This window comes from Equus przewalskii, chromosome 13 (assembly GCF_037783145.1).
Source record: "Equus przewalskii isolate Varuska chromosome 13, EquPr2, whole genome shotgun sequence".
Classification (NCBI taxonomy): domain Eukaryota; kingdom Metazoa; phylum Chordata; class Mammalia; order Perissodactyla; family Equidae; genus Equus; species Equus przewalskii.
The window spans coordinates 5,551,241-5,570,435 of record NC_091843.1 but is presented as its reverse complement, the minus strand read 5'-3'; the positions used below and the strand labels follow the sequence as shown (position 1 = coordinate 5,570,435).

At 40.8% G+C, this 19,195-nt stretch overlaps 1 long non-coding RNA gene across 2 annotated transcripts; it reads left to right on the top strand.

Moving 5' to 3' along the window:
* The first annotated feature begins 16,166 nt into the window (after positions 1–16,166).
* On the top strand, positions 16,167–17,784 carry LOC103542397 (uncharacterized). Of its 2 annotated transcripts, none has more exons than XR_542687.2 (3): positions 16,167–16,222; positions 17,140–17,208; positions 17,354–17,784. It is a non-coding gene; the product is annotated as an uncharacterized lncRNA (long non-coding RNA). The 2 variants fall into 2 exon arrangements; XR_011525037.1 differs by having other exon boundaries at positions 17,306–17,784.
* The last annotated feature ends 1,411 nt before the right edge of the window (positions 17,785–19,195 follow it).

Below are 19,195 nucleotides of genomic sequence, written 5' to 3'. Positions count from 1 at the left end.
CTCACCAGTTCAGATCCCGGTCATGGACATACACGCTGTTTATCAAGCCATGCTGTGGCAGGCGTCCCACATATAAAGTAGACGAAGATGGGCACAGACATTATCTCGTGGCCAATCTTCCTCAGCATAAAGAGGATTGGTAGTGGATATTAGCTCAGGGCTAATCTCCCTCAAAAAGAAGGAAATGCAAGAAAGGAATTAAAATGGTACACACAGAATTTTTTCATTAACACAAAAGAATACAGTAAAGGAGAAAAAAAAGAAGAAAAAAGACCTGAGAGACAGAAAAACAAATAGCAAAATTGCAGATACTTATCTATATCTATATCACTGCATCAGTAATTATATTAAATGTGAATGGACTAAACTCCCCCCCCCCCCAAAAAAAGGCAGAGATTGTCCGACTGTGTAAAAAAGTAAGATCCAACTCTATGCTGTCTATATCTCTTAGATGCAAAGGCTAAATACTTGGGTTGAAAGTAAAAGGATAGAAAATTGTTTATCATGTAAAAAGTAACCTTAACAGAGTGGTGCCAGAGAGACAGAAGACTACAAAGCTCCAGATCTTAGTTCTCCCACGGAGACACCAAGTTAACAACAATATACAGACCAAGATAGTTTTGTGAGAACTCTAGAAATCAGTTAAGAAGCTGAAGCAATTAAGGAAACCCCTAAGCAAGAAAAAACTGCACCCAAAGCAATAAGAAATTTCACTGCATCTTGATCACACTTACCCCTTCCCCTACCCAGAACAGAGTAGTATGATCAGGAGAAAGCTGTCCAACTCTCAGCTCCTCCCTTAGGATAGAAGGGGAAGATTGGAACTTGTTTGCAGTGTTCTGGCTTGTCTAGGGGCTTCCCAAGGGTCTGGCTTCTGTCTCACCTAACTTGGAGCACTGATAGAAATGGTGGCATAGTTTGGATATCAGGTTGGACGCTGCTGAAAGCAGTGGTGGGCAACTCAGCACCCTAGAGCTGCAGGGAGTCTGCAGTCCTGCGGGCACCTGGGAACAAGAGATTATGGGCAGAGGAATACAATAGAAATCCTAGGGTTCTAAGAAGAGGCAGAGGCAAGATTCATAGGAAAATTAAGAAATTTAAAGCAGCCACAATTACCAGGAACTAGAATAAAAGCACATGCACAAGACATATCCCCAGAAAAAGTTGGAGAGAATGAAGACCCTTTATGCTGGGCTGATTGGTAAAGATCTTCCCCTGCACAAAACCAGTCTATAAAGACTGGGAAAGGGGCTGTAGTTTCAATGCCCAAATCTCAACAAAAATCACAAAGTGTATAAAGAAACAGGAAAACTTGTTCCAATGAAAGGAACAAAATGAATATCCAGAAACTGACCCTAAAGAAATGTAAGCTTCTCAGACACTTGACAAAGAATTTAAAATGACTGTTTTAAAGATGTTCGATGAGCTAAAAGATAACATAAACAATAAAATAAAATCAAGAAGACAATTCATGAACAAAATGAGAATATCAACAAAGAGTTAGAAACCATGAAAAAAAGAACCAAACAGAAATTCTGGAGCTGAAAAATACAATAACTGAAGTGAAAAGTACACTAGGGGAGTTCAACGTCAGACTTAATCAGGCAAAAGAAAGAATTAGCAAACTAGAAGACAAACCATTTAAAATTAAAATAACTATAAATTAGTGGGTATACAATATATAACGATGTAATTTGGACATAAAGTGAGAGGGGTGAAGTTGTAAAAGAGAAAACTTTTATATGTGATTGCAATTAGTTTGCTGTCATTTTTTAAAAGGTTGTTTTAACTTCAGTATGTCTTATGTAATCCCCATGTTAACCACAAAGAAAATATCTATATAATATCCACAAAAAGAAATGATAGAGTCAAATCACATTATTACAAAAAAATTCAACTAAACACAAAGGAAGGCAGTAAGAGAGAAAGTGAAGGACGAAAAAAAGCTGCTAAACATAGAGAGAACAACTAACAAAATGGCAATAGGTGAGAACTTCATAATCAGTAATTACTTTAAAAGTAAATGGATCAAATTCCTCAATCAAAAGACACAAATTGACTGAATGAGTTAAAAAAAAAACAAAAACAGAATCCAACTGTTTGCTGTCTACAAGACACTCACTTTAGATTCAAGGACCCACATAGACAGGTTGCAAGTAAAGGGATGGAAAAAGATATTCCATGCAAATGGTAACCACAAAAGAACAGAGGTGGCTATACTATCAGACAAAATAGACCTTAAGCCAAAAAGCATTACAAGAGACAAAGGACAGTATATAATGATAAAAGAGTCAATTCACCAAGAAGATATAATAATTATAATTACATATCCAGCAAATATCAGAGCCCCTAAATATGTAAAACAAACACTAGCATAATTGATGGGAAAAGTAGACAGATCTACAATAACAGGGGGAGACTTCAATCCCCACTTTCAATAATGGAAAGAGAAATTAGACAGATGGTAAGTAAGGAAATAGAGAACTAGAACAACACTATAGACCAATTGGACCTAATAGATACATACAGAACACTCCACCCAGTTACAGCAGAATACACATTTTCTCAAGTGTTCATGGAACATTTTCCAGGATAGGCCATATGTTAGGCCACAAAATAAGTCTCAATAAATTTAATAAGATTGAAATTATACAAAGTGTCTTGTTTGATCACAATGCAATGGAACTAGAAATCAATAGGAGAAGGAAGGCTGGAAAATCCATAAAAATGTGGAAATTAAACTTTGAAATAACCAATGAGTCAAAGAAGAAATCACAAGGGAAATTAGAAAATATCTTGAGACAAAGGAAAATGAAAACACGACATACCCAAACATATGGGATGCAGCAATGCAGTGCTAAGAGGGACATTTATAGCTATAAACACTTCCATACAAAGAGAAGAAAGATTCTATGTCTACAACCTAACTTTATACCTTAAGGAACTAGAAAAAGAACAAGCTAACCCCAAAACTAGCCAAAAGAAAGAAATAATAAAGGTTGGAGTGAAGATAAATGAAATAGAGTATAGAAAAACAGTATAGAAAAATCAAATAAACCAAAAGTTGGTACTTTGAAAAGATAAAATTGACAAACCTTTGGCTAGATTGACCAAGATACAGAGAGAAGACTCAAATAACTAAAATCAGAAATGAAAGAGGGAACATTACAACAGACTTTACAGAAATAAAAAGGATTAGAAAAGAATACTATGAAATGACCTACTGTACTCACCTTGTGACCACTGACCTGCTGTGTTCCCTGATCTGTGAACAGCAAAGCATCTAGCTACAATTGTAAAAAGAGACATTCCTATCACATGTGATGCATGCTCTTTGTTCTAAGACAGTATGTAATCACTCAGTACACCCCACTTCTTTGGTCCCCTTCTTTCCTTGGGGAAGGAAGGCCCTGGGCTAGTTGTCAGATCTGCCTCACAATAAATTCACCCCAATTTTGGTCTATAGATTGATTATGGATTATTTGCACTGACACTAGATATCCACATGCAGAGGGTTTCGTGTCTGTCTCAGCATATCAGTTGTGATACTCTAGGCTAGGAATGCCTGGGAGCACGCATTTGGACCCACACTACTAGTGGCGAGACCCGATAGATATTTCTCCCACCAGGGCCAATGCTGTGGCTAGACAAGTCCTTGTGGTTCTGACTATGACTGCAGGATGCAACTCAACAACAACTATCAGAGAACTTAGAAAAAACAAGGGTTATTACTCACAAGTCCTGGAGGATAGCACGCCCAGTGCCACACAGGAAGGCCATGGGAGAGAGAGAGAATGCGGACTTGGGGTTCTGCCTTTATTAGGGTCAGGGTTGGGGTCCCTAGGGTTTTGTGGTTTCACTCCTTATTGGTGAATTTAAAACATAAGAGCTAAGATTAAAGTACAGGAAGGGAAAAGCGGGATTGCTCAAGCAGTCATCTATCTAGGTTACCGAGGGCTTTCGAAAAGGGGAACTTCATGCGTGGAACAGCCTGGCTCTTTACCTAGTTGCGTAGCTGGCAATATGTTTACCCACGATGGCCGTCTTTGAAATGGATGCCTCAGCAATCAAAAGCTTAATGCCAGGCACTTACATCACAATAAAAAAAAAACAAACATTGTCAGGCACTTATATTACAAAGAGTGAGGCTGGACCCTCACCTAACACCATATACAAATATTAACTCAAAATGGATCAAAGACCTAAGCATAAGACCTAAAGCTATAAAATTCTTAGGAGAAAATGTAGGGGAAAGCTTCATAACATTGGCTTTGGCAAGGATTTCCTGGAGAGGACATCAAAAGCACAGACAACAAAAGTGGAAATAGACAAATTGGACTACATCAAAATTAAAAACTTCTGTGCATCAAAGGACACAATCCACAGAGTGAAATGGCAACCTACGGAATGAGAGAAAATGTTTGCAAATCATAAAGCTGATAATGGGTTAACATTCAGAAAATATAAATAACTACTACAACTCAACAACAACAATGAAAATAAACAGATTCAAAAGTGAGCAAAGAAATTGAATAGATATTTCTCCAAAGATGATATACAAATGGCCAACATGCATATGAAAAGATTACTAATCATTAGGAAAATGCAAATCAAAACCACAATGAGATATCACCTCAAACCCATTAGGATGACTACTATCAAAAAAACAGAAACTAACAAGTGCTGAGGAGGATGTGGAGAAATTGGAACCCTTGTGCACTGTTGGTGGGAATGTAGAATAATACAACTACCGTAGAAAACAGTATGTCAGTTTCTCAAAAAATTAAAAATAAAATTACTATATGATCTATCAGCTTCACTTCTCATTATATGCACAAAAGAATTGAAAGAAGGATCTTGAAGAGATATTTGCACATCCATGTTCACAGCAGCACTATTCACAACAGCAAAGAGGTGGAAAAAACTCTAGTGTCCATCAACGGATGAATGGATAAACACAATGTAGCATATACGTGTGATGACTATTATTCCATCTTAAGAAAGAAGAAAATCCTGTTACATGCTATAACTTGAAGGAAACTTGAGGACATTATACCAAATGAAATAAACCAGTCACAAAAAGACAAATACTGTATGATTCCACTTATATGAGGCATCTCAAGCAGTCAAACTCAGAAACAAAAAGTAGAATGCTGCTTGTCCCAGGGCTGAGGGAGAGAGAAATGGTGAGTTATTGTTAAATTAGTACAGAGTTTCATTTCCACGAGATGAAAAAGTTCTGGAGATCTGTCGCACAACCACGTGAATATACTTAACGAGACTGAACTGTATACTTAAAAATAGTTAAGATGGTAAATTTTACATTATTCATTTTTTTACCACAACATTTAAAAAAAAAAAAAAAAAACCATAAATCTAAGGAAGAGAAAGCACTTCTCATAGCCAGAATGGCAGAGCCCAGGTTCAGACACAGGTTTGTCTGACCCTCAATTAAGGGTTTCTTCTGCTGTACAACAGAGTTTTCGTTTTGTAAAAAAGAAAAGTACCCTTAAGAGAACTGAAGTGGCTATATTAATATCAGGCAACATAGACCTTAAGACTCGGAATAGTACTAGAGACACAAGGATATTTTGTAATGATGAAAGGGTCTATTCATCAGAAAGAGATAACAGCTATAAATGTACAGGCACCAAAAACAAAGACATGAATTAGAAAAGCAAAAACCAATATAATTAAAAAGAGAAATCGATAATTCAACAATTTTAGTTGGAAATTTCAGTGTTTCTCTCTCAGTTACTGACAGAACAATGAGACCAACATGACCTGGCTAACACATCTAGAACACTCCACCAACCCCCCACAACAGAGCACAGTCTTTTCAGTTTCACAGGGAATATTCTCCAGCACGGACTATACACTGGGCCGTAAAACAAATTCAATAAAAATTAAAATTTGAAATGATACAAAGTATATTTTCTGCCCATAATGAAATTAAATTAGAAATTGACAGACAACAGAAAGAATCTAGAAAATTCTCAAATACTTGCAAATTAAACGACACATTTCCAAATAACCCACAAGACTAAGAAGCTACAAGGGAAAATAAAGAAAATAAAAACACAACATATCAAAATCCGTAGGATGCAGCCAAAGCAATGTTTAGAGGGAAATTTATAGTTTTAAATACTTACAGAAAAAGAAAAATATATCAAAAATAATAATCAAAGGTTCCACTTCAAGAATCTAGAAAAGGAAGAACAAATCAAAAACAGAGTAAATAGAAAGTAAAAAGTAACTGTAGGAGCAGAAATCAATAAACTAGGAAAAGAGAAAAATATAGAGAGGAAATAAATGAAACCAAATATCAGTTCTTTGTAAAGATCAACAAAATTGGCGTACCTTTAGTTAGAATGACTAAGAAAAAAAGAAAGAAGACACAATCACCAAAGTCAGGAATGAAGAAAGGAAAATCTTTACAAAACTACAGAAACTAAAAAGGTTGTAAAGGAATATTATAAACAATTTTGTACCAACCAATTAGATTTAGATGAAATGGACAAATTCCTAGATAGATATAAATTACCAAAAATAACCCCAGAAGGAATAGAAAATCAGAATAGACGTATATCAAGTAAATAAATTGAATTAGTATTTAAAATCTTTCCACGTGGAAAAGCCCAGGCCCAGATAGATTCGCTGTTGAATTCTATCACACCTTTAAGGAAGAAAATACTTCACAAACTCTTTCTGAAAATAGGCAAGGACGGAAAACTTCCCAATTCATTTACTGAGGCTGGTGTTACCTTGATACCAAAGCAAGACAAAGACATCACAAGAAAGGAAAACTACAGCTCAGTGTCTGTCATGAGCACAGATACAAAAAAATCCTAATAAAATACCAGCAAACTGAATCCAGCCACAAATAAAAAGGTGTGTTCTGTAGACTGGTGCTTCCTTCCTGCCTACAGACCCCTAGCAGGACTCTCACTATTCACCACCTGAGGCACCTTTTAGCAGATGCTGTTGATGTCCTGCCATATCCCCATGGCACTCCCTTTTCCTGTACACGTGTCAGACTTCTTATTATAAGCACCTGTAGCTTCAGACTTCTGCTTGTCCTCCATGGGCTACAGAATCATAGGAAATAATGCCTTGGGGGTATTCCCTCAAGCCTTCGTGGACAAGAACTGGTGATAAATCCCCTGCTTTCTTGCCCTTTGATTGAGACGACTCTGAGGCATGTTTCCTCGTTACCCAGGGTTACCAGTGGATTGTGCCTCTGTAGGAGACGGCAGTAACCAGCTCACAAATGCACCCTGTGTGAGATTCTTTCCCTTCCCTGTCTCACTTCCCCACTCCCCTCCTGGGATCACCTCTCAGAAACTATGTGTACTCAAATCCTTGTCTCCAGTTCTGCCTCTAAGACACTTCTCCTTGCCGACTCCTTTCTTTCTGCTACAGCACAAGCTGAGAACAGTCCAGGAAAGTCTCCCCCAGTTTTTAATGAAGTTGTTCGGCTTGAAACCAGAAAGACAGATGGCACTTCAGATTATAGTTACTGACTTTCCCAGGAAAGGCCTGAAAAAGGAAAAGTTAATTTGGTTAGAGAAGAGGAAACTTCAGCTGCAGAAGGAATTGGGTCACCCTTAGCATTTGGGCTTTCATATCTCGATAGGCAGAGCTGATGTGGTGGTTCTGGAAATGCAGTCCAATCATCCTCTTCATTACAGTAATGGTGCTCACTTCACACAGCAAGCATCATTCTATTAGGAGACTTTCCCCCATCACCTTGGCACTTACCTGGTGGGACATCATCATTCACTTTGCAAGGCAATCAGCACCTGCTTTCCCCACCCCACGGCCTGGCTGCCCAATTCTGTGCAGGACCATCCTGTATCCAGGGGGAAACACAGGATGAGAATTAGGATCCAAGAGTCCCTTCTATTATCTCTCTTTTAAACAAACTCACATGCCTATGTGAATGAATGCTGCAAAGGTATGGAGACAAAAGTCCTGTCTGGGGTTTCCCCAGACCTTCTTTCACAAGATTCACTCTTTTCTCATTCCCTTCTTCAACAAATATTTATTGTGTACCTACTATGTCCTATCTCTGGGACAGAGTATGGTGGATACATCCTGGAGTGACTGCTGCCATTGAAGAACATATGTCTTGCTTCTAACCAATAGGACATGGCAAAGGTGATGGAATGTCTCTCCTGTGATTATATTCATCTTAGCAGACCAGAGTGGGAGAGAGTCTCCCTTACTGGCTTTGAAAAAGCTGCTATGTTGCAAAGGTGATCCATGTGGCAGCAATCTGAGTGCAGCCTCAAGGAACTGTGGTGGCCTCTAGAAGCTGAGGGTGTCCCTGGCCAGCAGCCAACCAGAAAACAGGGACCCCCAGTCCTTAGCCATAAGGACATTGGTTCTGCCAACAATCTGAGGAAGTTTGGAAGTGGATTTTTCCCCAGTCAAGTCTCCAGATAAGAATGCAACCCAGCCAACAGCTTGATTACAGCCTTGTGAGATCTGAGCAGAGGACCCAGCTAGGCCATGCTTGGACTTCTGACCTGTGGAAACTCTTTGTAAACGTGTGTTGTTCAAAGCTGCTAAGTGTGTGGTAATTTGTTATGCAGCATAGAAAACTAATACACACAGCTAGGGTTACTTCTTGGTCCTCTGACACCCTTTGGATTTGAACTTAGTTTCCCCACATTCAATCTCAGTCATCTTTCTTGATGCCCTGAATTGGATGCATCACTCAGAATCTAGCTGTGTAGTATTTGGGCATCTGAGAGACAATTGGTAAAGGGAATACCACCCACGGCCTCAAATGACCAAACAGACTCGCAGCTGAACTGCACTAAGGGAAGGGGCCAGGGCACCTTCACTCTCTTGGGGGTCAAGATTGCTAGTGCCTGCTAGTATTTGAGCTCTCGCCTTCCTCCTGAGCACAGTGCTAGACCACATTTCCCAAACTGCTTGCTAGTCATGACACTGGTTCTCACCAATGAAATATTGACTTCCAGAAGTGTTATTGTCAACTCAAGGACAAGTGGGTTAAGAGTGTGCCTTCTCTACACTTTATTTCTCTTCTCTCACCTACCAACTGAAAAAGTTTCAGTGGAAAATTCTGAGGCCCTAGGATACAGTGGAAGCGTGTGATAGAAAACACCTGGAATCACTGAAGGCCTGCATGGAGCCAAGGCTCAACCCCATCCCTGAATGTTATTGGACCCTTATTGGTCATTCAGCTTTCAACCAGAGAAAAAGAATCAGTAGGAGATATATATTAAGACGCATATTGCAAGAAATGGGCTTACATGATGGTGGGGCCTCGCAAGGCAAGTCTGAAATCCTTCGAACAGGGCATCAGGAAGGGCAGGATGGAAGTATCCAGCACAAGCTGAAGTTTCAAACCACATGTGAAGTTTTATCTTCTACAGGGAAATCTCAGCTCTCCTCTTAACGCCTTTCAACTGATTGAATCGCGCCCACCCAGAATATCTAGGATAATCCCCCTTGCTTAAAGTCAACTGATTACGAACTTTAATTACATCTACAAAATGCCGTCGCAGCAACACCTGGATTAGTGTTTGATTGAACACCTGGGGACTGCGGCCTAGCCAACTTGACACAGAAAATTGACCATCATAGCAGCAATGGTAATTAGTAAACACAACTGTGATAAGCCACTGATGTTTGGGGTGTGTTTGTTACAAAGTTTACAGTCCACCTTGACTAATATAAGTGAGCTGTCATGCTTCAAAGCCTCGGTCTTTACTTCTGAGGAATGAGGATGAGAATATCTAACTCCTGGGGCTGGCTATACCCTTAATTAGTAGAGATTAGGGTCCCTCAAAGACCTCTGGGGCCCCTTATCAGGACATAGGTGGGTGTTATCCTCATCGGTCTTTGATTTCACAACAAATTACTCTGAACTCTAGAGTGTCAGCATCCCCATGGCCATGACCCTGCCTGGAACGAGTCACTTTATCTGTTACCTGGGCCATGATGCCAGTGTCCTAACTGGTCCCTCCTTCCAGTTTATCCTCACACTGCTACAGCATGAGCTTTCTATGCCCAAACTTGACCATGTTATGTCTTTAGCCACTTGTTTCCATCATCCTTTTTTGCTTTTATATAAAATCCAAAACCCTTATCTCAAAAGACACCTGAGACTTCACAACTTACATGGTTAACTTCATCTTCTGTCACCTGCCTCCCCCAACTCTGGGGCATGATGCTTCACATTCATCCTATCCACACATAAATCTACGCCTTTTTCCTAGTGACACCCTACTCTATTATATTTATCTGCCTTTATTAAAAGTGATTTCGGTGTTCCTAATAACAAATAATATGTTGTCTCTTGTAATTTTCACAACACCCCTTTGAGGGTGGAAGCTATTAAGGATAAGATTTGGCAATCAAAGCCGAAACAGTCTAACTCCAAAGCCTAAACTCGTAACCACCGCACCAAACTGCTTCTCAAATCTTCATGCCTGTTCTCTGCTTGGAATGCGCAGTCTCACCACCCTAACTCTTACCTCTTCCATCTGGCAGACTCTTCCTCCTCCTTTAAGGCTCACTTCAAGCATCGCAGTGTCGACGGAGCTTTTCCTGCTCACCGCCAGGCCCTTCTCTATTCAGCCTCCCACAATCAGCAGTGCTTCCCATCATAAGAGCACACATCACACTCGTGTGGTTCCTCTTTTCCTGACTGGACTTTGATGAAGGTCCATCATCATGACAATCCAGAAAACAGTTAGAGCCCCGTTATCTCTCTATGGGCCTTTGGAAAGTTGACCAACAGAACTGCCAATTAGGCTGAAGATGCTGCAAAGACAATCAAGACCTCTGAAATCTTGGCACTCAGGTCCTCCCTCTATCCAAAAACAGTATGTCAAATGAATACAAAAATTACATAAGTCCTACATGTAAATCAAGAGAGACAAAGATAAATATTGTAAGACAATAAGAGTGCAGGTCATCACTGGGAGTGCTCTGTTACAAGGACATAGGAGTTAGAGGGTTTAACAGTGCCCAAATCCTGCTGGGGAAATGGTTGAGAAATGCTAGTCAAAATAGACAATTCTACCAACTCCTTTAAGAGGGATCTCAGTCCCACCTCCCAAATTCCAAAGGTATATTTCTGAACAGACACTGGAGGAAGAGAGACCAAGTAGAAGGCCAGAACTCCAGTCCTGAAGAGAGATGAAAATGCCTTTTCATAGAGCCATGGAAGTAATAGATTGTATTACAGTTCTCTCAATATTATAATTTCCCTCGCATCCTTGCAGTAGGATTACACATCTCCATCCATATGCATATCTCCAACCTGTTGAACATAGGAGTGTCCATTTAACTTGCTTTTGACAATGAAATGTGGGCAGAAGTGATGTTTGTCACTCAGGCAGAAGTTTTAAGAGCCTGGCATGATTACCGATGTCTCTTTTCCCCTCTGCCACAAAACTGACACTGTCCCATGTAGGGACTGCTCCATTCCCTGGGTGTCAGAATGCAGATGCAGCTGACCCAGGATGGACATGTGGCAGGGGAGGTAATAAAACTTCCTTGTGGAAAGCCGCTGAGATTTTTAAGCCGTCGCTTCTACTGCAGCATACCCAGCTGGTTCTACTAACACAGAAATTAGTTCCAAAAGTGGGATTTCTTCAACAAACTCTAACATACGCAGCATTTGAAACTGGAAGGATGGCAGTCCATGTAACGCGGTGGTGAAACATTTGGTAAAACTTTTACCTGCCGTAAGTTAGACAACAGGTAATCCCCTTATGATCCTGTGACTTTGGGCTAAAAGGGAGGCAAACAGAATTTCAGCTTCCTGCCTTGACGTGCTATTTGTAGCATGTGACAAAATAGTACATGAAAAAGATGAGATCAGAAGGAAATGGCCAATTTTTTGTCAAGAGTAAAACGCTAGGGAGTCCAGAAACTCAAGACCTTGTATATTTTGAAGAGCTACTCCTTCTCAAACCCAAACAGGAAAAGAAAAAACTGAGATCTTTGAGTGGTTAAGGCTGATTAAAACTTAGCCTCCTTGGAAGGGCCAAGTCAAGAATGCAACCATCACAGCTCACGCTAAGCCCACTGAATTAAATTGGCATCTGTGTATTCTAATTGAGTTGGCATGTACGTACACACATTGTACTCCCTTTGAGTGTGAGTAGAAACTGTGAACATGATGGGATATCAATCCCATGGTCTCCTTAAATCATGTGGCAAAAGACATTTGACAAATGTAATTAAGGTTCCTAATCAGAAGACTTTGAGTGCATCAAAAAGGAGATTTACCTGGGTGATCCTGATAATCACGTGAGCCCTTAGAAAAGGTTTGAGATATGTGAAGAAAAAGAGAAATTCTGTTTCTGACTTTGAAGAAGTAAGCTACCATGTGAGGACCTGAGGACAGCCTCTGGGAGTTGAAAGTGGTTCCTGAATAATAGCTAGAAAGAATACGGGAACCTCATTCCTAGAACCACGTGGAAGTAGATTCTTCCAAAAACCATGTGAACTTGGAAGAGTACCCCAAGCTCCAGAAAGGTCCATAGCGCTGCTGAAACCTTGACTTCAGCCTTGTGTGACCCTAGGCAGAGAACCCAGCCATACCATACCTAGACTTCTGGCCTATGAATTATGAGATAATTGTGTGTGTTATTTTAAGCCAATGGGATTCTGGTAATTTGTTAGGCAGCAACAGAAAACTAACATAGCATCTAATAAATCTTTTTGGTTTCACCAAATGGCTCAGGGAAAAGATTCTAAGGGTATGGCTTTCACTCAGAAAACTGATAAACCCAAGATACTCACATTTAAATTTTGAGAGAAAGTCATGTCTCAAAAAGAACTGTGGGTGCTCCCGGCACATGATGTTGACTGAGAGATACTAGCTAAGTCTTTGAGACTTTTAAGTCAAAAGAACCATCACTCTTGACAAAAAAGATTATGACAGTGCAAGACTTAAAATGACCTGTGTCTCCTCAACCTTCTACGAGAGGAAGCAGGTAAGAGAGCTACTCAGCCTCGATTGAGAACGTATTCTCCAAAGCCCTCTTCAGTTGCATCTGGGAAAGATAATGGAAAAGGAAGGACATCCCAGAAGGTGAAGGAGAACAATTGACAAGGATTGTCTCATTCCCAGCTAGAAATCTCATAATGACTGACGTACAGGATTACAGAATTGCTATGGACCTATGACTGCTGTGTGCCCCCCATTCTTTCCCTTTCCATATGAGAGTAGTTATTGAGATTATCCCATTCCATTCCACCACTGCATTTTAGGTAGGAATAAACAAATAACTTGTATTTTTGGTTCATCGATGTGTGATGATGTTTGTGTCCCATCCCTGTCCCCTCACCCTTAACTCTCCGATACACATCCACTGGATTTCAACTATGTGGCCTGAATTTCTTTGCCTGAGGCTTTCTCTGCCCAAGTGGCAGTCTAGAAGTGCTAAGGCATCAACCTCCCCTGGGAGCAGCCCTCAACCAATGACTGATGGCACTCAAAGTATAAATACTCAACATTCTTTGTCCCTCAAGTGGGATAATCTTGAGGTGTGTGCCTTCACTGGCTCTCATAATTTCTCCAATGGGATTTAGCTCCAGCTGTCCACGCCTTTTATTGGCTTTCTTGTCCTTCTCTTTCTTCTCCCATTTCCTCAATCCTCTATCAGTGTTTCCTTCACTTCCCAGATAAATCATTTTCACTTGAATCCCTGTCTCAGGTTCCCCTTCTAGGGAAACCCAACTATGGCAATTGCTCTCTGACCACGAGTTCCATATCTGGTAGAGACCATGCAGAAATTACCACACATCCTGCAGAGATGCTGAACTATGAGTTTGAAACAGTGATTGGATTGGGAGTGGCGGGCACTTAAATTGACTCCTTTAGAGAGGTGTTGAGTGCTTCTGCTTGAGGTAGACTAAAGGAACTCAATACCTGATGACTAGAAGAGTAGACTTTCTCCCTCTGTGTTTCCCTTCCCTGTGGGAGGATAATACATTCCCACTCTATTGAACTTAGGAATAAACCATGTGCCTTTTTTGGCCCATGATAGTGGGAAGGAAGTAATAGGCCATTTCCTGGGAAAAGTTTTAAGAGTCAGAACATGCTTTGCTCTCTCTCTTTTCCTTCTGCTATATATCTGGTAATGTTCTAGACAGGTTTTTCCATCAACTGGGTCTCAGAGTGAAGACTTAGAGTAAAACCTGGTTGACTCAGAATAGTAATAAATCTTCATTCTTCTAAAAAACTGAGATTTCAGGATTGCTTGTTACCATGACATAATCTAGCCTGTCTTGATTGATACAGTGTTCCAAAACAAGGATTTTGGGAAAACGAAGAAGATACAAATACCTAAGGAAAGAGCAGGCTGAAGCTATGCAACCGTTCACATTCTCTGAAAATGAGGAGACTTCAAAGAGAAGACTTCGGCTCCTGTGATTTGAAAAGAAAGACAGTCAGCTTCACACGGCTCCTTAGAGGACCAGCAGTCATAAGAACAAGAGGGCAAAGCAAATTTTGCAAAGGTTGTCACTCAAGGAATTCAGGAGGATTTTTTTCTCCCCACAGATGGAGTTGTTAATAGCCAGAATATATTATCACGGGCAATTAGAAAACTGTTGTCGGTAATTTTAAATGGAACTTTGGCAAGTGAAGTGTTGAAAGAAGAAAAATCACCACGAAAAGCTCCCAGTGATCTCTTGTATGTTTTCTAGGGTTCCTGTATTTTCTAGGCAACTGTATTGGGCACTGGCTCTAACTAAGTTAAGCAGAGAAATGACTTGTTATAGGGATATTGGATACCTCTTGCATCTCAAAGATGGCTGGAGAACTGGGTACAGACGCTATGCAGCCAAGGACAATTTTTCCACATCACTGTACATTATCAACCCAGGAAAGACACCAATTCATAGACACAGCTGGGGACAGACCCTGCAGCTTACACTGCCAATATTACACATAGTGAGAGTAGACCTGGAACTTGGATAGAGCTGGACCCCTCACCACAAAAGATTTGGCGTGGTCCTGCCTTTTTTTGTGTCTCTAGCCTGCCATTCAAAATCTGGGGTGGGTCCAATTGAAGGAAAAATCCAGTACCATGTAGAGCCTAGGAAAAGAAGATTTGGCATTTTCATTTTTTACGGTGAAAGGTGGATTCTGTCCCAAAGATGTGGGAGTCTTCAGACAGAGGAAGGTGGTGCAGATGTCAGGTAAAAAAGAAGAATAACAGACTCCACTGTATGGCCACAGCCTTCCACATGGAGAGGCAGTGAGATAAAAGTATGTGAAAAGGACGCATACAGGGGTTAAGTCCCTGCTCGTCCCATTCTAGTTGTGTGAACCTTCTCACCTCTGGGCCTCAGCTTCTCATCCATAAAACGGTTGATAACTATCTCTAAAATTTCTATCTATCTACCTATCTATCTATAGATTTGTAACAGACTCATTCTGAGGGCATTGCTGGGGCGTGTCTGCAAAAGTCACAAACAGTAGTGGTAAGCCACACACATGTTTGGATGGGTCCATGCTTCTGAAGTCTTTGAGTGAAGTATCAATGCTTAAAATGTTATTTTGAAAGCCTCGATTTATATTTATTTTATAAGTTGAAATCAGATAGTCTGATTGTTCTTTTTTTTGTATATATAAACGTTATCAATTTTCACCACCTACCCCTCATCCAGCCTCCTTAAAACCATTTCCCTACTCCTCCCATCTGCCAATGTAACTTTCATATCTATGACACAGAAGGAAGCATCAGGGAGGCTCAAGTTTGATTCCCACTTGTGCCACTTTCCAGTTATGTGACTTTGGGGCAGTAACTTAAATTTTTTAAGCTTTGATTTCCCCAATTTCAGAATGACCATGACCAGCCTTTGTAATTGAGCACTATACACAAGGAAAGGGCAACAAAAGTCCCCAGTAGTCCCCCCATTCTCACCTCCTGCCACTACTTTCCTTCTTCAAATTTACGTTTCAGCAACACTGAACTCTGTTCTCTCTTACATGGCCATACCTTTACACATGTTGTCCCTGCCATCTGGATTGTCTTTTCCCTTCTTTTTCCAACTTTTTCAAGTGCCACCTCCTCCATGAAACCCTCCATGATGCCCATAGGCTGGGTTGGGTGCTGTCAGGGTTCTTAGAGCCCTCTGATTCTTTAAGCCATACTATTGTTTATCTCAAAGTTCTAGAAGTCATCTTTCTATGTCTCCACTAGACTGAGCTCCTTTGAAGGTGAGGTCTTATGGTAAGATCATGGGGAAAATAAACCTACTTTCATTTGTAAATGACGTACTTAGGAAAATCTCAAAATCATAATATTAGTGAAAAGATGTTACAGAAGAATACATACGGAGCAAATAATATTTATATTAAAGTTTTTAAACATGCAAGAATATTGTATATGTTTTATAAATATGCATATATGTGGTAGAAACAAAAAGATATGCATGGATGGATGTTAGCTAAGGGCCAGTCTTCCTTAGAAAAAAGAGGAGGATTGGCAGTAGTTAGCTCAGGGCTAATCTTCCTCAAACAAACAAAGAAACAAAAAGATATGCATGGAAAAAATAAATACAAAATTTATAATAATGGTTTCCCAGAGAAGGGACATGGAATTTGCGATGGGAGGGAGGGTGTGCCTTGCTTTGCCAAAAGACTTTATCTTTATTTATAATGTTTTCTTTCTTAAAGCTGGATGATATATTATTATTTATATCTTTGCATGTATGTTAAATACCTTTAAATAAATTCTAAAAGGAAAATAAAGGGCATGGGATTTAGAGTTGGAACTATCTTGTCTCTGTTGCTGTCTGTGAAATCCTACACAAGTTACCTTTTGAGCCTTGGTTTCCTCATCTACAAAAGGGGAATAAAAAATTGTTTCAAGTGTTTTGTAGAAATCACGTGTAGAAATTAACATCTATGAAATGAGAGTCCAGAGCAGGGTCTGGCACATATCAAGCGCTCAGGAAATGTATGTTGAATAAGTGAATAAATATTAAGAACCATATAAAATGCTTCCAGGGGAGCTTACTTAGTTAGCACTTTGACGTCTTTAAAGTAAAAGCATAATAACTGTCTCATTAGTAAATACCTGAATGTTGATAGCAGAACAAATGGCAAGACCCTGAAACATCTTTCCCCTCCAGAGATCATCCTGATGTTTAAATATCCACCGTGAAGATAAGACGTGGGCCCTTCAGCAGAAGGATCACAGTGTAAGGAAGGGGGACTTCAAACAGGAGGAACTGCCTCCCTGGAGTCCCCTCCTGCTGCCAGTCACATCCCTTCCCTCCTTTACCCAAACTTCTTTAGAAACTCACAGAGCTGCCGGCAGTCAGCATGCATCTTTTCTATATGCAGGGGCTGAGACTGTCCCCCTGCAGCATCTTCCATCCTTGCCTCGCTGGCTCATCAGCATCAGCACCAAGGACAGCTCCCTGATGCACCTGCTAGCTGCTGGCTCCCAAGGCTGTTGAGGAATGCCTGGTCATGAAAGCAAGTTGAGACAGCTGGAACTAACCCCTGCAGTTCAGTTCCCTGCTGACTTCAATAACAGAGTCTTCTTAGGGAGACTGCAAATAGCTGGAGGCCATTTCTCAACAATTCTCCTTGGAAAAATCTTGGAAACTTCAATCTCAACCATATTAAACAGTTCATTTCAAACATTTTTCACACCAGATTGTGTGCTAGGCAATGTTCTACTGGGGGAAAAAGATTTTAAAAGTAAACACCTAAATGTATAAATACGTATTTTTCAAGTGAAATAAAAGAAACAGTCCTGAGACAGAGGATAACAGAATTAAAGGAGTGATTTAGGATTGGCCAATGAAAGGCAATGAGAAGCTAATACTGAATCTGGACTAAAAGGAGCTGGTCACACAAAGAGCGGGGGTGCACACTGAAGACAGACAATGCAAAGGCCTGGGGGACAGAACAAACTGACCTTTTGGGGGCAAAGTATTTCCATAAGATGGAACAGAAAGAGCAACAGCTCTGAAACCAGAATGAGGCTGCCCTGTTTGAGGAACAGAAAGAAAGCAATGTGGCCGCAGGGCTTTCAGCAAGATGAAGAGGTTATGTGATGAGGCCAGAAAGGGTGACCAGGACCAGAACCACCAAGGCCTTAAAGGCCATGGTTAAGAGTTTGGATTTTATTTTGATGAGAAGTGGTTGAAATGGCTTAGGCAGGGAAATGATAGAATCAGGATAAAGCTTTAAAAAGGCCACATTTTCAGTTGTTTGGAGAATGGACTGAAATGAGTCAAGCAGCGAGTCTGGCTAAGGAGGTGCATGAATTATCCAAGTGAGAGATGAGGCTGGCCTCGAGGAGGAAGGTGGTTGAGATAGAGAAAAGTATATGGATTCAGGAAATATTTTGGAGGCTGAATAGTTCTTGGGGGGGGGGGGGTTTGCCCCCAAACAACAAAATGTCTAGAGACATTTTTGGCTGCCACAACCAAAATACTGCTAGTATCTAGTAGGTAGAGGCCAAGGATGCTGCTAAACATCCCACAATGCACAGGACAGCTCCCACGGCAAGGAATTACCCTCACCTAAAATGACAGTAGGGCCGAGGTAGAGAAAGCCTGGTTTAGAGCCTGGTTTAGACTGAAGCACCTGAGGAGGAAGTACTGGCAGACAGGAGAGCAGACATCTCAGGACTACTCAGGAATCCCCTGTAGGCTCCCTCTGAACTTTGCTCCTATGGTGAACTTTGCCTCTGAAAATCATAATATCAACTCCTGGGCTTGTGAACAAGGGAAGTGAGATGATATTCTAAGGTGTCAGGACATTGCCTAGAACCAGTAAATGCTCAGCAGATGACCACACCCCCATGTATGGCCCGCTTTACTTTTCTGTTTCTATGAGGTCTCTGTGCTACCCCCCTCCGAAAAACCCCATTCTCTTACCCCAGACTCCCATCTCTGGGCCCCTCAATACTCTGTGCAGGCCTTTTCATGGCACATTTCACACTGAAAGCCTCTGACTGTGATGAGCCTGTCCACCCCTCCAGATGGTGAGTAAGAAGCTGATTCCACTCCCATTTACTGAGCCCTTGGAATTTCCCAAGACACCAAGTCAGCCACATCCACCTCACGTCAGCCCAGGGAAGCATGGGATCGTACTCCCAGGTTAGAATTGCAGTCAGTGGGGCTCAGCTTGGATATATACAAAATAAGCCTTCCCCACCAAGCCAAATCT